Source organism: Notolabrus celidotus, chromosome 10 (genome assembly GCF_009762535.1).
Source record: "Notolabrus celidotus isolate fNotCel1 chromosome 10, fNotCel1.pri, whole genome shotgun sequence".
In the NCBI taxonomy this organism is placed as follows: Eukaryota; Metazoa; Chordata; class Actinopteri; order Labriformes; family Labridae; genus Notolabrus; species Notolabrus celidotus.
In genome coordinates, this window is record NC_048281.1 from 14,022,917 (window position 1) to 14,040,051 (window position 17,135).

At 39.1% G+C, this 17,135-nt stretch overlaps 1 protein-coding gene across 1 annotated transcript in view; it reads left to right on the forward strand.

Annotated features, from left to right (window-relative positions):
• The window catches only part of LOC117820808 (glypican-6-like), a 123,497-nt gene that overhangs the window by 13,424 nt on the left and 92,938 nt on the right, over window positions 1-17,135 (forward strand). The window lies entirely within an intron of this gene.

Consider the following 17,135-nt stretch of genomic DNA (forward strand, 5'->3'; position numbering starts at 1 on the left):
ATTTGGCTGTTTTATCATGCATACAGCCTTGCTCATGATATGTTGCAGTGGAATATCTTGACATACTCAAAAAAAATAATACTGACACATTTGTGAAGCGCATGAAACCGTTCCAACATCTTTATTCCTGTCCTTTTTCCCTTCACGCTGACTCTCCTGAGGATGTAGAATACCATCATACCATTGTACTGCGCCGCTTTTATTGTCGACTGTTTTATGTCAGTGAGAATTCATTTCCTCTTGAACCTGTCCTCATTCACCCAAGGACATACACTCCTCTGTATCTGCATCCCCCAGTTGTTTAAAACAGGAGCCTGCCTTTCATTATGACTTCTGACATGACCCAAAATGTGATCGGAATAATGTCATTCAGTTTTTTGATTGATGCCAGCTCTCACTTGAGCTAGAAAACTTTGCTATTCTGTACACAAAACTCTCCAGAGACATTATTAAAAGTGTAAAGAAAAGACAGCGCAGAGCAGAGGTTTAAGGATTCATGCTGATCTTCATATACATTGAATCCCTCTCTTATGTACTGTAGCTCCCGAGGATATCATCTCTTTTTCATACATATAGTTTTCTTGTCAAAGTGTGATTATCCATCAGTCAGGGACTATGTCTGAGTATGCTGTAGAGTCAAGGGTGAAACACAAACTGTGAATGGCTTCAACATTTAAACCATGAAGTGCCTGAGATGACTGAAAGCATGTGACATTGAGTGAATATGACGAGTGTGAGAAAAAACAGTGATTCACAGCAACCTCTGGCAACATCGTGATTTAACAAGCAGGAGGAATAAGTGAGCAAATACAGTGTATATACAGTCAGACAGAATAAGACCCTAACAGTGTATTATAATGAGACAAGATGTGCATGAAGCCAGAATAAAAACGTGCATATTTATTTATTCACGCAGTATATCCACCCACTTATTTTGTTCCAGTTAAACTCATTAACTCATTCTTTTTTTTGCATTTGTGCACAAACTCATGGTTAGCCTGTCAATGCTCACATCATGACATAACACATTTTCCAGCATTGTTAATTTGCATCCTGTCTGCACTGTATGCTACTTTGTGCTTGTGTCACTGCAACGGGTTCAATCATGTGTTTTGGCTCCAGTCACACAGAAAAGGCTTGCCTAAATCTCTTTAGCCTGGATTGTGACAAGATCTTTATCAGGGTGAACATATGTAGGGAATCATTTAAACCCATCAGTGAGAAGCTCTAATTAGGTTATGTAGAAGCTGTCTGAACAACAGCAGAAATAAACAGCACCCATGTTAAACTCGAAATAAGTGTAGTACTTTGTTGGAGCTCTGAATAGATGAAGGCCTATCCTGTTGCCCATCTGGCAGGGCAGGAAATTAGATTAGCCTTGGATAGGCTTGGATAAGGGTTCTATTGGGTAAGAGGACTGACCCTAGTAAACTTCAACAGAGATGTTTTAGACCAGAGAGCAAAGTAAAAAACTGGATTTGATGACTTACTCCTTTTTTGTTTATTTTTGTATGTTTCCCAGTTTTACGAATTTTCTTCGTCAACTATCTGCCCGTAAAGAGCGCAACTCCAAATTCAACTGGGTGATTATGATAAAAAGATCAGTTTATACTGCTTTAAGTCATGCAAATGGAATGCCCTTGTGGAGGTTCTTGATTAGCCAAAAGGAACTTTGTTTTAATTTTGCTATGAGGGGTGGGAACATAGACTGTATAAAATATGGACATAGTATCCGTGAAGTCACCCATCTGTTCCTGAACGCTGTTTTGGAGCCAATCGACGGCAGCAGCCATATTGGAAATGTGGAACTCAACCAGGCAGAGTGTGATGTAAAGAGGCAGAGTTTGAGCCTCCTAGCCAACAGCTATGTGTTCCCGTCCGGGGGTCCAGTCAGTCATGTCCCTATTTGGGCAAAAACTCGTAATCTTAATATCTTCTGAACCGTCATGTTAGAAAAAAATTCACCCCCGTGCAGTGTGTGCCGATAGAGAAATTAGCTATGTCTTTTTTGAATTGGTGTCTATGTGGTTTCCAGTGTTTCTGCAGCCAGCCTCAAGCGGATTCTCGATGAACTGCAGTTTATAACACTTCCACATGGGCGTCATAGTTTGAGACCGGAGGTTGCCGCTTGGGTGGGAATCATGATTCAATACGATACGATACAGAACAATTCAATAGGGTACGCTGCGATGCAATGTGTTATGGTACATTATGATACGATACAATATGATATGGTAAGGTACGAAACAATACAATACAATATGATACTATACAGTTATATTAGATACGGTACGGTACAATACCATGTGATACAATATGATACTGTACGATACCATGCCATGCAATATGATACGATACGAAACAATACATTTGGTCCACAATAATGTTTATATTACAATACAGTAATACCTTGATAATTTATATTTTGCAAGACAACCATATGACTCTCCCTGCAGACTTGAATACATCATCCACTTTTCCTCTCATCTCAGCATAAAGAGCTGGAGTATCTTTTTCTTTCATCTTTTTGGTTTTAAAGGAGCTAGCCTATGTCTCAATTTACTTCCACCGCTGTCCGATATCAATCTGTCTTCTTCTTATGGTACCGCTCTCAACTTCTTTTGTAGCCAATTAACTTCGGTTCATGTCACCCTCCTTGATGACATTAGTGCCAGCAGATGGGGTCATGGGGATGTGAGGCAGTATCACACAGGTCAGGACACTGGTATTTCCATATCATTATTTCATCCCAGCCATGGCCACTATCACATGGAGCAACTATGAATCAATAAAGATAATGTTTTCAGTTTGGCTTTGTTGAATGGATGGCACATAAAACAAAGATGTGAATGCTATGGCTTGTTTGGAAATTGGGAGACACTTGGACTCACTTCACATATGATTTTCTTGAGAGTGAGTGTGTTTTTGAATAAGTGAACAAGCTGTGGACAATTTAGCTAAGTCTCCTCACTAATTTATTAATGACTGAAACAGCTTTAACACGGTGAGAGTTTTAGTTATTTAAGCCAAACATGTAAAGTCAGGAAGGGACATCTTTATCCGAAATGAAAGACTTTGCAGTTGCCTCTCGGTATTGAATTAATGTGACAAGGAAGAAGAAACTGTGTGAGTGTTGCTTCAGGTGCACAAAAAGTTTGTCGTGGGAAACTGTGGGACACAGCAGATGGCAGAGCACATATGCTGAGGGTTTTCTGGCCAGGTACACCGATGAACTCCTCTGAGAGCGGGACTACCTGTGCTGGTATTCAAAGGAACTCAAATGCACCCCCAGTGATGTCCTTTTTTGGACCCTGATAAATGATTGCACTCAGCAGATTGTATTACTGACTAATTAAACATGTCTAAAGTTATGTTACAGGTTCATCTGAAGGGACGTGAATGTGTTGAATGTGTGTCATATTTGACTACTTTGATCACAGCCTCCCTTTGTCACCTTCTCTCCGGGTTTTGTCACATTTCAGCTGCTTAATTAATGGAAATAAAGACCAAGAAGCACTGCAGTGTAATTATAACATCCACCTATTTCTGAATTATGTCACTCACAGTAGAAATACTATCGCTGTAACTTTATGTAACTTGAAATATTTTGTGTAACAGGTGGACTCTGCAGGCCTGATCTTTGTTTAGGCTTTATTTGTGTTTTTCTTACATTCTGAGTTACATATTGTACTCAATTGAATGGTCGTGGAATACCCCCCCACACATCAGGATGTAAAGTCAGGGTTCACGATATATCACTGAAATAAAAAACAACAGTATACATACATATATATATACATCTACACGGGTGCATACATGGACACACGTGTCAAAATATACACCAATAATACAAAATTGCAGGCCTGATCTTTGATGCAAGGCTGCAAGATGTTAAAGAAAAGACTCAAATGTAGTTTTACATGTGGATTTGCTACACGGGTCATTGTTTTAAGTAAGGGATAATGTCTGGTTAGCAGGTAGTTATGGGAAATTAAATTCCGACAGGGGTTCTTTTTCCCTAACTACCTGCAAACCAGGCATTATACCATTTATTACTCTGCTAATAACTTCAAATACAAACACAGTGGCAAAAGACCTTGAATAAAAGATCATTTTATTGATTAAAAATGATTTATACATATTGTTTTGAAAAGTAGTTCCTTTGATTCGACTGCAACGTTAACGTTCGATGGATTCTTCTCTGCCGGTTGCGGTCAATTTAACATGAAACTGTCCTCATTCAGCTCTCCTTCTTCTCTGAGTGCTGCGGTTCACGCACCTTTAAAAATAAACGAGGCAAATTTCACAACTTTGAACACTGCAGCTATCATCCCCACCACTCATGATTTCAGTTTCTTTGTAGCGATCGGTAACTCAAAGTTGCTCTCACCTGCTCTGCTATTCGCTAGGAATGCTGGACAGGATCCGAGGATGTAAATATCCATGTTATTTATCCAGTCGCATTAGCATACTAATCAAAACTGACGTTTTAAGATAAGATAAGATAGTCCTTTACTCGTCCCACAACGGGGAAATTCAAGTGTCACAGCAGCAAAGTAGACAGTGCAAAAAAAATATAAAGCAAACAAGAGCCTATAAAGTAACAATTATTAGTTATTAGCAATTAAAATTAAAATTAAAGAGGTAAAAGATAAGCATATCTTAAAATCACACACACACACATATATATATATATATATATATATATATATATATATATATATATTATTGTTTATATAGTCTGACCACTGCAGGAAGAAAAGACCTGCGGTATCTCTCCGTGAGACACCGCTGGTGAAGAAGTCTGTCACTGAACGAGCTACTAATTGTTGTTATGGTCTCCTGGAGGGGGTGTGACATGTTGTCCATCAGAGAAGATAGCTTTGCTATCATCCTCCTGTCAGCCACCACCTCCACAGGGTCCAGTGGGCAGCCCAGGACAGAGTTGGCCTTCTTCACCAGTCTGTTCAGCTTTAGCCACATTGTTTTGATGTGAACGGAAGCTAACGATTTTACCTCACCTTACGGTTTATGGTGTCAACAAGCAGATGCAAAAAGTGCCGGAACTCTTTACCACGGATTGATTTGACATGACGTGATCAGTTTGCCACTGGTGGTGCTCATATTAGTGAAAGTTAACAACCATTGTTAAGGGGACGTCAAGGAGTTTTGACCAATCAGAATCAAGCATCTTACACAATGGGAAGATCAGTATGAAAGCCGGGTAATAATGAATTATAAAGAGGTTCTAAAAGATCCAAATAAAGTTTGTTGAATATTCTGAACACTTACCACTGACAACTTATCCCATTGACATTGTAACTGCATTCACTAATATAATTAAGACAGAAATGCCACTATAAAATGACAGATATAGATTATAAAAATGAGAACATGTCAGCAGTGTGAAGCCAGAATTCATATATGCTTTGCAGCGCCTCATCAGCGCGGATAATAGGCAAGCTGATTTGATTGACACTCCATTTGATTACAGGGATGGAAGTGACGTGAAATAATTGCGACTTGTGATGACAGCCTGTACAGTAAAGGTGTTAATAAATCAGCGAGTGCATACATAATCAACTTCCTTCATTAACTCAGCTTTACAGATTCCACAGTGTTAGTGTTTTAAATGCGGTGACATAACATTAGTAATGTATAACCGGCTGCTTGTTTGGTTATTAGTATGCTAATGTGAGTGGCATATATTAACTTGTATGCATGTTAAACATGAGACAGTGCTATTGCTCAATGTAAACAGAGGTTATGCATCTTTCCTGGATGAAAGTAAGGAGAAGGTAAGCGTGAGGTTAGGCTGGGACAAGTCTTTCCTATCTCCTTTACAGTTTTCTTAATTCCCAATGACTTGACAAGGCCAGCTTCAATACAATGCAGCATCAGGTAGAAACTGAACTTTGGCGCCATGCCAGCTAAAAGACAAAACCCATCAGCGTAAGTCTTAGCTCAATGCACATCTAATAAGTAAAGAAATAAGTTATCCCAATGTTCCGCTATGAGATTGACACGGTAAACACATTTGCTTTCACAAGTGTTTCCACAAAGTGTTTGAAACTGTCACACTCAAACTGTTCTGCTTTTCAGTCTGAAAGCTGAGACCTGGGGTGTTAGAGCTGCTAAAACTTTGTACCTTTAGTTAAAGCAACAAAGGGAAAAATTTTTAATTATTCACAGTTATTCAGATTATTTTGTAAAAAAAAATATGCCTATTTTATGGTGTGTCTCCAACAGAGGAAGAAAACACAGAAATAGATTAGTTAATTTGACATTTAGAAAGCACAACAAGCTGTTAAACATTTCACCTCTGCCCAAAGCTACTGCAATTACAGTAGACTTTAAGTGGTAAGGTGTAGCAGTTTGCAATAAACATATATTGGAGAAACTACAGATCTGTATCAGGGCCAGTTCACACTTTATTATGATAAAGTGGCTCATTTTCACAGAAATGTTATGGAACTGTACAATGTCTCATGGAAAATCTTGCATCTCCAACACTCTTTCCTTTAAGAACCAGTTAACTTTAACTGTTAAAGTCTTCGATAAGTATTCAGAAGTGAGACTTACGACTTTTGACTTCTAGGAACATAGAGGGCAAAAGAATCATTGGCAGAGAAGTAACCATATCCTGCAGGACTGTTCAAGAAGTCCCTGCTTCATTGTACTCCTATTCTTTGGTGGTGGGTTGAAGTTTTAGTTTTAAAAATATAAGCACCAACAGCAACTGATAAGCAAGTGTTATTGACAAAAAAAAGAGCATTGTGCTTCTCCCAGATAACTCCTTATTTAGCTCCAAGATGATGCTCCAAGATGATGAATCATATAACACCAGAAAAGAGAGCTAAATACAAGATAATGTTCTCTGTAGATGCACATTCACTGGTGTTTTAGACCTGCAAAACTGTTAACTCCAAATTCCACAGTCATGTGTTTGTCCATTTGGAAGGAGATTAGTTTAACTTCCAATAATTAAAATATGCATTGGCTACCTCAAATGTTTTCTAACTAAATATTAAAATTAAATTTAGATCAACCTAAATAAATGAACCATTCTCATATTCAATGTTTTAGACATGACTAAATACAAATACTGAAGTACTGCATTGAATATGCATGAAAACTGAAGTTAATGACCCCCTTAAAAAATCTTATGTAACACACAACATCTCAGTGTCACTGCAACAATGACAAAATGAATGCAAAGCCAACCAAAAATTTTAAATCTTCAACAGGGTTGTAAATGGTATTTATATAAAAAGTGAGAAACAAAAAAAAAAAGCTATGAAGAAAAGTTAAAGAACTGGTTCAATTCTCGAGCCTGCACAGTTGGTTTATTCTTGCTTTTGTGAGAGTGCATGTCAAAATGTCACAGAAATGGTCAAAAATAGCCCCACTGTAATTAAAAGCCGTAATGGAGGGGTGGGAGTTGAAAGGGAAGCTAATCGACCATCCAACGACACTCAGCTAGCACTTCTGACAGAGCAGGCCTACAAGTAGCACTGACATGATTTTACAAATTAAAATCACTCTTTTTGGCTGTAAATTTGTAAAATCCAACAGCTATCATATTTAATCATCCCATTTAAGGCAAATAAATTGACTTTTCAAGTATTGATTACTTAGAGAGGAAAAGTTGGGTTTGATGACATATCAGAAACGCTGACTTGGATTGCATGAGGGGTATGTCCTTGTTTGATTGACAGCAGCCTTCCAACAGTCCTCTCATCGTCTACTAGCTTGGGAACCTATAAAGTACAAACAAAGAAATGAAAAAACTACTGAAAGTTGGTTCAGTGATACATGTCATGGGCAGAAAGTGTTCTTAAGAAACCATTCGAGTTGTTGAGCACAACAGCATATACAAGGACTGATGTAACATACAAGTTAGCTAGCTAGCAATCTACCAAGTAGCGTGTGCCTGCAGCCCTATCACCCTCTGCTCTGCAGGAACACAGGCTGCTTTCGAAACTGCCTCGTATACTAGTATTACGTACTGATTCGGCCAAAATTCAGTATGCAGTATGTGAACAAGAGCAAAATCTGCTGTATGCCAAAACTACCCGGATTGCGTACAGATTCGGGGACATTTCTCAGTGTGCAGTGGACCAGTCTCCCTCGCGTACTGTTTCCCACAATGCATAGCGCTAACGTTCCACTTCTTATTTTATTAATTATATGATGGGGGCACTCAGTTTTTAGGTGCAATGAAAATGATTAAATTCCATATAAATCACTTCTTAACTTTTTAAATTCTAAGTGGATTCTAGAGAAGCAGTTTCGCGATCAGGCCATTGTTTAATTCCGCTTTCCGAAACCGGAAATCCAGCAAGGCCTAACCCAGTATACTGCAGAACAGATCCAACAGAACAGTCATAATACATACTAAATTCAAATACATTATGCAGTATGTCGTATGTACTGCATACTACATTCGTAGGTTGTATGTAGCAGGCGGTTTCGAAAACAGCCATGGTTTTGGAATCTACCAAGCCTTTAACGTTAGCAACTCTCTTTTCCCCCATGAAGTGAAATAAATGTTTTTGGTTTGTTCAACAAGCTAGGTGAGATATACAGTGTGGGTTTCCTTCTTTTTACATTTAATAAAGACTTGAGGGAATTTGAGAAAAGGTAAGACTGTAGATTTGATCTGTTGTTCTTTGGTTGCTATGGTTGTACGGTTGCTTCAAAGGCGTTCTGACAGCTATTTTGGATTCCTCTGCGGTTTCTGGCATGTGTATATCTTTGCATTTTGGTGTGTCCCAGTGGTTGGCAACATGTGTTTTCATGCATGGCAAAGGGATGAGCTTTTCCCAAACAGTTCATGGCGGTAGCAGACGGAGCAGAAAAAATTTGATATATATTTCTCATGACTCAAAAATAGTTATTTGATTAATTCTGAGCTCCAGGAATTCAATTTGTAGATAGACTCCAAATAACAAACTATGCATACTGTAGTACCACTGCCATAATGTAGCATAATAATGGTGTTCCTCAGCACAAAGACTATGCTGTATCAGGGTTTCTTTTTGGCAATATTGTTGTTAGTGTGAGCTAAATATAAGATTCATGCTTTTTCCTCTGCTGTAAAGAAATGTCTGGTCCAGGGTCCATCCTGTCTCTTGCTAATGTGTGGACTGTGCTCCGGCAGAAAGATTGTCTGTGAGGCCACAGTGCTGTTTTAACCTTGGCAAGTAAGGTCAGGGCACTTTGCTGAGTGGTGAAGTCCCTTGAAAGCACCTTCCCCTATGTTGTTATATGACAGGCTTTTATTTTAAAGTGATGTTTGGCTCTGTTGAGACTGCTTCTCACACAGTAGGATTGTTGCGTCCGGATTGATTTTTCTCTTCCTGCTCTTGACATATCTGATGAAAAGTCTGCACTTAAATTGTAGTACGGCCTGAGGGACTAACCAGGGGACAGTTTATGAAATTGATGAGGATCCTACACCCATTTTTATTTATGTCTTCACTTTTTAATGAGGCATAAATAAAACAAGAATCCACGTTGTGAAGTTTAACATCTAAAAGACAAATTTCACTCTATACAAAGTAAAAGACAGTTCCTGGTAAATGCAGCCTTTCTTTTTCCACCCTGTGTTTTATTCTTTGCATTTTGAACCTAATCAAACAAAAACATTCCCTTGCTACATCCTACTTTTATGGAGTTTATTTGTCTATGGTAAAGTAAGATTAGTGTTCAATTTATTTCAGGAAAAAAAAGCTATTACTCTGTGTTTCTCTCACCACCAAAGCAGTCTTCTCAGCTTCTCTCACAGCCTCCTGGGCCAAACACACACACACACACACACACACACACACACACACACACACACACACACACACACACACACACACACACACACACACACACACACACACACACAAACACACACACTAATAAACACACAGAAGCACATCTTGCACCTACACACAGTCATTTGTATTCTTACTGAACATAATTTAATTAATGATAACAGCATTAAACTCAGTTTATCTTACATGCTTTGTCCACAGATAATAAGCCTAACAGATATACAGTATGACTTTCCTATAGCGAAACATACTGATAATATTTGTACTGAAAACCTATATTTTCTCCCTTGCAGAAAACCCACATGAATTCCTCCTGACCTCCTGTAAAATTTTCCAAACCCACATTTTAGCATGTGCAAAGTACATGTGGGTGAAGACATGTGATATTCTTGTGGTTTTGTCTTACAGCTTCATACCAGTGTTGTAGTCAGCTTGAACAGTATGTGAAAGAATAATTTATTCGATGTAGGGTATTATTTTAAGCACACTGCATGCTGAAAGTGTGTGAAAAAACAACCTCATGTTAGGTCTGCTTTTCATAGATTTCAGCCATGTCTGAACAAAATGTAAAGCTGGGTCAGGTGTCAACGTGAATACTTGCTATAACATGACCTACATCACACACTCACTTGTGAAGTGGTGCCTTCGCTGCTTCCATTTGCAGTCCGTGATTGCCAAATACGGTTGAATGAAAAGCTTCCTCTTATACATTTTGTCACACACTATGGTCGCCGTTCTGACTCTTTATCTACTGCCATCTGCTCTCATCTGCAAGACTCAGGCACAGCACATCCTCGCTCATTTGCCACAGTCTTCAGAAGTGCAACAGACTGCAGCTATAATGCACAATCTCTGCTTCTTCAACTGCATTCATGCATCATTACATGGAATTTCTACTGCTGCAAGCTTAGTCATACCCAAGGAACATATTAATAATGAATGCCTGCTTTATTGAATGCACATCAATCTAAACTACCTCTCATGCATCTGTTATTAAATACATTACATGTCAGATTCATGCGTGAAGAGCAGCCTGTAAGTCTTTTTTTTCTGCTGTCTGGGGTTGCTCAGGCAGGTTTTTTTTATTTTAACAGTTGACGCATTATGCACAAGGTTGGGGTATTCGAAGACATTGATCTGCTGTGTTATGCTATGCAATTTCCCCTCGGGGATAAACAAAGCACTCTATCTACATACTAGCTATCAAATAAATACCCTCTAATCATTGAGGTTTACATGAAACGATTATGAATCAGGTTATTTTGCTGGTCCACAGAAATGTACAGGAACTGGCATACTCACGTAGAAATGTTGCTACTATACCATGCAGGGAACAGCTGTTTTATGATCATTTGTACATATTCGTGGTCTTTTAAAAACTTCGCCCCCCTGTCACCATTTGTAAATGATCTCATACTCATGTCATATTAGCACTCACACAGCACAGTGCTCGCTAAGTGAAATCCATTTCTAGTTCGGCTGCTGTGCAGTCTATCTGTTGCTGCATGCCGGGAGAATTTCACAGCTCCCATCTGCTTACAGCTGCTTGTCTGATTGGAAGCTCACGCTCATTGTTGATGATGTACATTAGATCTGCATTTTCTGTGGGGAAACTGGTTTCATGGTGAGAAGAAATGGGATTATGATGTACGTGCAGGGGAAACAATCCAAATATGAATGAAATGGCAGAAATATCACTACATGAATGATATGACTTGCACTACATAACCAAGATACGGGTTGCTTTCTAATTTAACTTACAAAGGGAATCTTTGTGAAAGGTGCCACTGCTAACTACAATGCATATGTAAATTTCACATCACATTCATTGTGAGCAGAGTCCGATATAAGCATCCAATCCTGATCTTATGCATGTTGAGTATCTGAGTCTTCTCTTTTCATTTTCTCCTGCTTTTAGAGTACTTCAAATTGCGAGAGGTTGCTTGCTAACCACATTAGACTAGCAAGCTGCAACAGAACACCCCCAAATCAAGATGTCAGGGTTATATTTTCTCATCGTGGGCACTCTCCATCGTTTTAGGGTGTGAAATGAAGAACTTAATGCCTTAACAGACCTAGTCTGCTCTATCTATGCCTCTATTCAAATGGCTTCTAAGAAAATGGAATGATGTAGACCATTAACTTTTGATTCACTTCAGTATTTCTCCAATGTCATCAATTATTTACTGAGTGAGGGAATATTTTATCAGCTCTCTCCTATGATTTAACTTTGATAACTCCTTGTCAACTACACTTTCTAATGTCAGACCAATTGAGGAACGCCACTGTAATTCCTCATTTACACACAATCACATTCACAACACAGACAGCACAAATCACTGTTCTGCCATGTCCAATTCTGAAACCAAGATCTAATTTTCTTGCAATTAAAAAATCCTGTGAATATGCACATCTCATTTCACAAGGGTTTAAACGGCCCCTGATGAGGGTTTAACGTTGCTGACACTTTGAAAGCCAGTTGTGGTGGGGGCAACCGCTCTGAAAAGTCAAAGGTTATGTAGAGGAGCATTGACTATAATTAATCAGCATGTGGTTTATGCAGGACGTCTTTAATTCTCTCATTATTTTTGAGAGTGTTGAATGTTTTAAAGGATATGTAACCAACTGATTTCTCCCAGTGTTATGAAAGGAATAATGACAAACAATGTCCATTATCAGGAATTCGTGGTAGATGTGGAGGCCTGCACTTGCTACTTTGGGGTTACTATCATGCTACAGCAAAATGGCACTACTGAGTTAAACCAAAGACAAATCATTTATTTTTGGAGCATTTTTTAATAAATAAGCTTACGTTTTTTTCTGAGCCATAAAGTTTTAGATGAACATCAACACATTGATACCATGCCAAAAAAAACCATTACCATCCCATGAGGTGCTCCTGTAAAATAACGTTCACTTATCAAGACCTGGACTGAAGTAAGAAGTGTCAAAGCCTTGAACATAGCATGCAGTTGACAGACATTAAATACAATTTAACAGTATGTTTTCAAAAAAAATAGATGGTGTCATAGAACCCAAATCAACATCAAGGATTATTAAAAGATAGTCAGCTGTTTTGTACCAACCAAAGCTAATTCGATATGGAAAGGAATGATAGGGGATCATCACCTGTGTGATAAAATCAATAGGATGTCCCGATCTCAAACTCAACTATCAGATTGGAGCCGATCTGGATGTTTTTTAATTGATCAGTGATCGCCATTTCAGCTGCTAATCTCATCCGATCATTTAGGTCCACTGTCACTGAACACAATTTGCAGCTGAAGGCTAACACGAGTGTAATTGAGCGTTCTGTGTTCGCTTAACAGTGTATACAAAATGAGAAAATAATAAATGAGACATGGATGTAGAACTCAAGCCATGATTTAAATGTTATTGTAGAACTCATATGTGCACCGCCAGAACATAGAGCCAGACACATTACAGATAAAAACATTTGCTTTACCCACCCTACCGTAACTTTCCAGGGACATAAGGTCCCAAAAGGCGAAAACATAAACCAAACACAGGACAGTCTAAGCATTTGCATCTGCTGTGTGCGATACAGAGAGTGCACGGCAGAACTAGCGACCATATCAAGACAGAAATGCCATCCCGTCATATAACATAAATTATCGTGCGGGTTGATATTCTGCATTTTGACGCATATCGGCATCTGCCTTTTTTAAAAATCCGACGGCTGATAAGAGATCAAATTCAAAATGGGTTATTTTGGCTCAAAAGTCACTAAATCACGTGGCAGAAATTACACCGTCTGCAGAAACCGTAGCCTAGATTGCGTTCCATTTCTCCTGCAGTTTCTCATCACAGGAGACGAGCTGAGCAGCATCCGTTGTGGTCCCTACAATTACTAGTGATTTAAAACTCATACAACCCCACTTCAAAAACACTGAAATACCCCCATAAAACAAAGATAAATGAAAGATTAACATTTCAGTTATATTGACATTTTGGAAAACTTTATTTACTGTAGAAAACTTTAGAGAGCTATTTGTTTATTTGTCTAAGTTTTCATTTAACTTATAAGACATGTAGCTGAGCCTGGGAGCTCCCTGCACTTTGTGTTAGAATTTTGAAACAAAGATTTCTATTGTCTAAGATAAAAAAAAAACTTTAACATTTTGCAAATCTGAAAAGCTGTTTAATAAACATATGCTTAAAGGCATTTAAACAAAGTTAAGTGTTGGAGTTTGTATTATTCAAAATGTTGACGCCAATATTTCCCCTTTTACTGGAAATAAATATCGGCTCCAAATATCGGTTATCGGTCTCCTTGACTACTAATAATCGGTATCGGCCTTGAAAAAACCATATCGGTCTATCTCTATACAAAACCATAAGTAATGCATATCCGCACTTTAAAAACACATCACCCAGGCTAAACAACTCTGCTCTTCAACCAAATGGGACACTTGTGCTTCCCTCTCACACACACTCATACGTGAACATATGAACCCAGCCAAACGGTCGCATGGTGAAATATATATTTCCACATGAAGCACAGTTAAAACAAACGTGATGTGCTTTCAAATAGAATTTGTAGTGACAATAGCAGATGAGGCTTTCAGTGGGTGTCTAAAACAGTGTCTCCACACACTTGTCTTTTGAACCTCAGCAGCTAGTGTGGTCTCAAGGGGGCTTTGGTCCATCTCCTTCTCCTGCTTGGTCTTTGTTTCAGATTTGTAGTGTGGGTTTGTAGATTGTCTGTGATTTCCTGCTTATTGAAAATTTCATTTTTTAGCTTTGTGATACTCTCATTGTGCACATTGATAATGTGATTAGCTTCTTCTAGTTCACAGTCAAGGTCACATACTTTAAGTCATCAATACGTTCCCTTTGTTCCTTCGTCAGAGACTTGTGTTGAGCCAGCTCATTTGCTAGGACCTCATTATTATATTTCAGAAGTTCTTCATGCTCCTCCTTCTTTTGCAGTGCATGCTCGAACAACTGGATCCCTGTCTTCATCTCCTCTATAAAAGATTGAGCCTGCAACCTGTCGGTCGTGCTGATCTCCTTTGCTTCCTTCAGTTTACTCTTGAATGCACGCACTTCTTCCTGGAGAACTGTATTCTTAGATTCAAGGTTTGCAAGCTCCTCAGTCATACATTGGTTCTGGTCATTTAGAAATAACTTGTCCTGTTCTAGGTTCTTTATGAGAGCGTTTCTTTCTTCCAGGATCGTCTCTTCATCAGACAAGAGTTCCCGAGCCAGGTCCCCCTTAATGTCAGTGTTCTCACTGACCACCTCCTGTAGCCTCCTGTCCTTATCTCTTACATTGTTGTTTGTTAACTCAAAGACTCTCTCCTTTAATTGTAGAGACTCCTGCATCCTGGTGCCCTTATCCTATATTTTCAGCTTGAATCTTCGCCACCATCCATGAATACCCTTCCGTCACTCGAGTTGTTCCCAACACTACATCTTCCGTTTGTAATTCGTGTTCACTCCTTTCCTTAGCCTCTTTAAGAGGCGGTTTCCTGAAAGGGTTTGTCTCTACAAAAAGGCAAGTCCTCGAGTCTATCAACCCCAGCTGATCCTCTTGGATCTTTTTTGCACCTATTGTCCAGGTCTTTCTCGCCTTCGGTCGTCTTTCGTTGAACTGTAGGGACCTGAGCTCTGCCACACCCGCCTTGAATTGCTCATCCTGATAGTTCACAGGCTCAGGAAGTCCTCCCAGCTCTGTCAGCTTCTTGTCCTTCGGCCTCCCAGTGTACTTCTTCTTTCTCCTTCTAACAGGGTATTTCAGCTTCAACTGATCCATTTGTTCTTCTATTTTCCTGTCCATCTCCCTCATCTCTGTTTCAAGCTGCTCCTGATGGATCACATACTCAGGAATTCCTCCCAGCTCTGCCACACTGACACTGCAAGAGTCCTCTGGTGAATTATTGGCATGAGAGTTCCTTTGAGACATATTTGTATACAAGCAAAGTTACTGCTAAATAATTAAACAATAAAATAAGTTCTATTACAATGAAAGTTAAAGACAAAAGAAGTGAAATATGGAAAATTCACTGCAATAAAAAGTAATGATACCGGTCCTGTTTATACAAACCAATGTTCGTTGGTTTATAGGGTGACATTGGTGATGTCATAACCGATCAATGTTTGTCCAACACTCACCTGAGAAATCAAAGCCAAAGGAGCTTCTCGACTGCTGGCATGCCAGTCTAGTACCTGCACTCTTGTTCTACGAAGCCACGCTGTTGTAACACATGCAGAATGTGGCATGGCATTGTCTTGCTGAAATAGGCAGGGACGTCCCTGAAAAAGACGTTGCTTGGATGCAGTGTTGCTTTCGTCAATGATGTAAACATGGCTCTGAAATTTGAAATGTTGACTCGTCAGACCACGGCAAACTTTTCCACTTTGTGTCAGTCCATCTCAGATGAGCTAGGGTCCAGAGAAGCCGGACGCGTTTCTGGTTGTTGTTGATATATGGCTTTCTCTTTGCATGGTCGAGTTTTAACTCGTGTGGTGTGGTGGTTGACATTACTTTCCCGACTCTCATACAGTGCTTGTGTGTGTGTGTGTGTGTGTGTGTGTGTGTGTGTGTGTGTGTGTGTGTGTGTGTGTGTGTGTGTGTGCGCGTGTGTGTGTGTGTGTGTGTGTGTGTGTGCGTTCGTTTTAACAATGTGATGATTTAATTGGGACCTGCCAAGGGACTGCAGATGTGAATTAGCTTCAAGCTAACTCTGGATGCATCAACTGGTGACATTTATGTTAGATATTGTACATGGTTCCTTTACAAATAAATCAAATAAATAAATAAATAATTGGGATGAAATGATTCATTTGATTCATCCCAGGCTCTAAGTTGTCATACTCTCCTTGTTGGTCAAAGAAGGTTGAAGCCATTCACGGTTTTCACAAGATTGTTAACAAATATCAATACGTTGAAAACAGAGGCTCCTACCAACTCCTATTGCTATGGTTACTCAGTGTAGAGACACGCTGAAAGTATTTAGCGAGGTCAATAATTTAGAACTCTGGGCGAGCACTTTCACTGGACCTACTGAGAAAGTTTATATTGTCATGAATTTATAGATGCCCTGCAGCCAATCAGAACAGTTTCCCATCGCACCATTGATGTATGATAATGTTCCATTGATTTGTACAGAAACCTTTGACTTTACACAATGAAAATAATCACATTCTTATAAGGGCAAGGGTTAGCATATTTTTAGCAAGCAACATTATGTGGAGTTACAGGTCATGAGAAGCATAACTGGCACATATACATGTAGAAACATCTCATAGGACCTATATAAAATTGTAGATACTTCCTGTGCA